General features: G+C 67.6%; 1 pseudogene across 1 annotated transcript in view; it reads left to right on the top strand.

Annotated features, from left to right (window-relative positions):
• LOC146751059 (uncharacterized) overlaps nt 1-354 on the top strand; it is a 2,018-nt pseudogene extending 1,664 nt beyond the window's left edge. Inside the window, exon 1 of the transcript XR_014941949.1 lies at nt 1-354. This exon is cut by the window's left edge and continues 1,664 nt beyond it. The product of XR_014941949.1 is annotated as an uncharacterized LOC146751059 (transcript).
• The last annotated feature ends 4,646 nt before the right edge of the window (nt 355-5,000 follow it).

Here is a 5,000-nt window from a genome sequence, read left to right as displayed (position 1 = left end):
ACGGACGGTTTCCCTCGTTTGACACCCCGCCGGCTTGCTGCTCGCGGCCGGCACTCGCCGGGTCCCGAGCAGGGGTTGGCGCCGGCGCCTCGCTCACGACTCACTGGGTACTCCTGCGGCTCGCGGGGCCGCTCGGCCATCACACTGCCGCAATCGGTCGGTCGAGCTCTCGGCCGCTCTCGGAGCGAGCCGGAGAGCGCCTCACCTCGCGTACGACGGGAAGCGAACCGGAGAGGAGACCGCCCGTGCCTGAACACCGGACGCCGCAGCGGCTTCCCCGGGACGGGGAACGCAGAGGCGCCGGCCCGCCGGGGGCCCTCACCGACGCGACCCGAATGGCCTCATCGATCGACGGAAAGAAAGGGGGAGCAGGGAGGGGACGGGAGGGGTAGGGTGCGGTGAGGTAGAGGAGGAGGGACGTTGGGGGAAGGCACGAGCCCTTCCACCCGGGCGCGGCGGAATGACCGCACGCGCACGTGCGTGTGGGTGTGCGTGGGCAACGTCCGCCGAGAGGTGCTCGCCCTTGCCTGAACACCGGCCCGCCCCACGCCGTCCCGAATGACACGGGGAGCGGGATTGAGCCGGCCCGCCGGGAAGCCTCTCCGACACGCCCGAGGAGCGCCACGGTGGATCGGGTCGGGGCTCCCGCGTGCGAGTGAGAGCGGTGCGAAAGGGAGAAAGCGGCGTCGCCGCCGCGACAAGCAAGCTCCGGGTCCCCCTTCTCCTTCCCTCGTGACGGCAAGACCCGCCGGGGACGCCCCCGGCCCTTCTGCGTCCGACTGCCGGCCGCCCGGCACGCCGGCCCGCGCCCTTTTCTTCCCTCTGCCTGCCTGTCTGCCTTCCTTCCTCCCTCCCTCCTCGGGGCTCTTCCCATGGCAGCGCGGCGCGGGGAGACGCCTGCCCACGCTCGCTCACTCTCTCGCGCCTTTCGCCCCGATTTTGGCGGGTTCCCCGCTCGCGGAACGAGCGAACGCCAGAGTCGAGGGCCGAACTGCGACACGGGCAGCGAACATCCGACTGACGGAGGCCACCGGACCGAATGAACCAAGCGGCGCACCAGAGGGCCGCAACCGAAAAACTCCACAGCCCGGCGCTCAACCGCGCTCGCCTGCGCCCGCTCGTTGCTGCCTCTGGAGACGAGCACGCGCTCGCTCCTGCAGACGAAAACGGAAGGCGTAAGAAAAAACTGCTTCGGAAAAGAACGGCGCCGACTACCGGCAGCGGCGCCGAGGGTAAGCGGCGCTCTCCGTCGACGTAGCGGTAGGTAAGAAACTACAGCGACCCCCCAGCAAGCTCCGGAGCTTTAGCGCCCCCCATCTCACAGGGCGGCAAAGCCTAGCCGAAAGCGGGTAGACCTGGCAGTTACACGCAAGCCGCACGGGCAGCGACACCTAGCCGCCGCCGCCGAGCACCACGGCCCGCTCGGAGCCGGGTAGACCGTGCCGACCAAGCCGAGCCGCATAGGCAGCGACCCCAAGCCGCTGCCGCCGAGTACCACGGCCCGCTCGGAGCCGGGTAGACCGTGCCGACCTAATCGAGCCGCATGGGCCGACGCCGTGCCCCCCCCCCCCTTACTCCCCCCCCCCCCCCTCTTCCCCCCCCCCCCCCGGAGACGCTCGGAGCCGGGTACACAGTGCCAGCGCAGCGGAGCAGCCACTAGAGCGGCACTTGGCCGCTTCTGCGGAATGTCCGAGCCGAGCTGAGTCCGCCTGGAGAGCCTGGACCGTGTCGCCGTGGCTCAGATCGCCCGACTCCGCCGAGGAGCGTCCGAGCCGAGCGGAGCCTGCCGGGAGAGGCTGGACCGTGCCGGCGCACCCGAACCTCCGCGGCTGAGACCCCCTGGACGCCGCCGCGGAACGTCCGAGCCGAGCCGAGCCCGCCGAGAGCGGTTGGACCGTGCCGGCGCACTCGTGCCGCCGCGGCTCAGATCGCCGGACGCTTCCGAGGAACGTCCGTGCCGAGTGGAGCATCCGGAAGAGGCTGTGCAGTGCCGGCACACTCGAGCCGCTGCGGCTGAGACCCCCCAGACACCACCAAGGAACTTCCGAACCGAACGGAGCCCGCCGGGAGAGGCTGGACCGTGCCGGCGCACACGAGCCTCCGCGCTGGCCAGCGGTCGCTGCACGTCTGGTTCGAGTTGGTCGGCACGGTCTACCCGGCTCCGAGCGGACCGAAACTCATGCGGCGGCGGCCAGGGGTCGCTGAGCGGCGGCCGGCTCACATCGGCACGATCTACCCTGCTCCGCCGCGGACGCTAGAGGTTGCTGACGGACAGGCTGGCAGACGTGCCGCGACACCTAGCGACCGCCGCCGAGCCCTCGCGCAGGCACGGAGCAGGGTAGACCGTGCCGACCTAGCCGAGCTGCATGGGCAGCGACGCCTAACCGCCGCCGCTGAGCCCCACGGCCCACTCGGAGCCGGGTAGACCGTGTCGACCTAGTCGAGCTGCATGGGCAGCGACGCCTAGCCTCCAACGCCGTGCCCCCCCCCCTTCCCCCCACCCTCCGGAGACGCTCGGAGCCGGGTAGACAGTGCCGACCTAGACGAGCCGCATAGGCAGCGACCTCTAGCAGCCGCCGCCGAGCACACTAGCCCGCACGGTGCCGGGTAGACAGTGCCGACCTAGTCGAGATGCATGGGAAGCGACGCCATGCCGCCGACGCCGTGCCCCCCCCACCCTTCCCCCCACCCTCCGGAGACGCTCGGAGCCGGGTAGACAGTGCCGACCTAGACGAGCCTCCGGGAGAGGCTGGACCGTGCCGGCGCACTCTAGCTGCCGCGGCTGAGACCGCCAGACGCCACCGCGGACCGTCCGAACCAAATGGAGCTTGCCGGGAGACGTTGGACCGTGCCGGCGCACTCGAGCCGCGATGGCCAGGGGTCAAGCCTTGTTGACCATGCCAGAGCACCGGAGGCGCCATGGAGACGCCACTCGGCCGCAGCCACGGAACGACCAGGGTGCACGTATGAGCCAGCCGCTGCTCGGCGGGTCGGGGCGCACCCGGGCTTCTCGGTTCGGCCTTGCTTGAAGCTGGCCGTCCCGCCACCGCCACCGCGGTTTTGCCCTTTTGTGTGCGTGTTTGTTTGTTCGTCCGTTCGTTCGTACTTTGGTCCGTTCGATTGTTTGTCCGTGCCCCCACGCGCCCTCTCGGTTTTATTATTTTCCGTTTGTTTGTTTGTTTGTTTGTTTGTTTGTTTTTCTCGTGGGTTCTTCTTTACTTTCCCCTTTTTTAGTTTTTGAAAAAGCCGCCCCGCCCCCCCCCCGCCTCCCCGGCTCTGCAGGAAGAGCGTGGGCGCGTGCGCGGGCCCCGCCCACCGGGGTCCGTTCGGGCCGGATATCCGGACTGCGGGCAGGCCGCGTGGCGAGGGATAGTGGAAGAGCGGCGGGAAGACGGCAGCGGCGAGAGGTGGGCCGGCGGGAGGCGGCAGCGGCGAGAGGTGGGCCGGCGGGAGGCGGCCGCGTCCCCCGCGGGGTTCGCGCCTAGCCTCTCTCCCAGCCGGCAGATGAGGTGGAACGGTACGTGGGATTTTCGGCAGGAGGAGGAGGTGGTGGCGGTGGTGGCGGTGGTGGTGGTGGCGGCGGGGCTGGGGGGTGGCGAGGCATTTTGGCGGGCTCCGGTCGCCGAGTCGAGCCGCCATTGGGCCGAGCCGTCAGGAGCACCCCGGCGGAAAAAGGAAAGAAAAGAAAAAAACCAAACGGGCCAATCGGGTCCAAACAAATAATCGAGCGAGTGACAGACCAAACAAAAAAAAAAAACAAAAACAAAAACAAACAAACAAATAAAAAAACACGGTCGCGGGCCGGTCGGGAAAGATGCGTCCGGGAGAGGGCGGGTTGTGAGCGAGGGCCGGGATGGGGGCAGGCGGAGGCGGGCCAACGTTGGTTACGGGTCGGGTTCCCGCTCGTGCGGTGTGGACTGGGGGGGGGGGGAAGGTGGAAGACGGACGCGGGGCCAGGAAGATCAGGCGCCGGCCGGCAGCCAGGTCTACCCGCATACCCGCAACCCCGTCGCGGACCCCCCCATCCCTCCTCGGCCAAGCAAGCCATGCCCTTCTTCGTGACAGAGGCCATGCCGGTCCAGGCCGGGCCGGGCCTACTCACGCGCTGGCGACGAGGAGAAAGAGAAGGGAAGGGAAGGGAAGGGAAGGGAAGGGAAGGGAAGGGAAGGGAAGGGAAGGGAAGGGAAGGGAAGGGAAGGGAAGGGAAGGGAAGGGAAGGGAAGGGAAGGGAAGGGAAGGGAAGGGAAGGGAAGGGAAGGGAAGGGAAGGGAAGGGAAGGGAAGGGAAGGGGAAGGGAAGGGAAGGGAAGGGAAGGGAAGGGAAGGGAAGGGAAGGGAAGGGAAGGGAAGGGAAGGGAAGGGAAGGGAAGGGAAGGAAGGGAAGGGAAGGGAAGGGAAGGAAGGGAAGGGAAGGGAAGGGAAGGGAAGGGAAGGGAAGGGAAGGGAAGGGAAGGGAAGGGAAGGGAAGGGAAGGGAAGGGAAGGGAAGGGAAGGGAAGGAGGAAGGGAAGGGAAGGGAAGGGAAGGGGAAGGGAAGGGGAAGGGGAAGGGGAAGGGGAAGGGGAAGGGAAGGGAAGGGAAGGGAAGGGAAGGGAAGGGAAGGGAAGGGAAGGGAAGGGAAGGGAAGGGAAGGGAAGGGAAGGGAAGGAAGGGAAGGGAAGGGAAGGGAAGGGAAGGGAAGGGAAGGAAGGGAAGGGAAGGGAAGGGAAGGGAAGGGAAGGGAAGGGAAGGGAAGGGAAAGGGAAGGGAAGGGAAGGGAAGGGAAGGGAAGGGAAGGGAAGGGAAGGGAAGGGAAGGGAAGGAAGGGAAGGGAAGGGAAGGGAAGGGAAGGAAGGGAAGGGAAGGGAAGGGAAGGGAAGGGAAAGGGAAGGGAAGGAAGGGAAGGGAAGGGAAGGGAAGGGAAGGGAAGGGGAAGGAAGGGAAGGGAAGGGAAGGGAAGGGAAGGGAAGGGGAAGGGAAGGGAAGGAAGGGAAGGGAAGGGAAGGGAAGGGAAGGGAAGGGA

The sequence above is a fragment of the Coturnix japonica genome, unplaced genomic scaffold (genome assembly GCF_054131305.1).
Source record: "Coturnix japonica strain WE unplaced genomic scaffold, WE-NBRP24 Scf155, whole genome shotgun sequence".
Classification (NCBI taxonomy): Eukaryota; Metazoa; Chordata; class Aves; order Galliformes; family Phasianidae; genus Coturnix; species Coturnix japonica.
The sequence above is the reverse complement of the archived record's forward strand: the minus strand, read 5'-3'. Positions and strand labels throughout refer to the sequence as shown.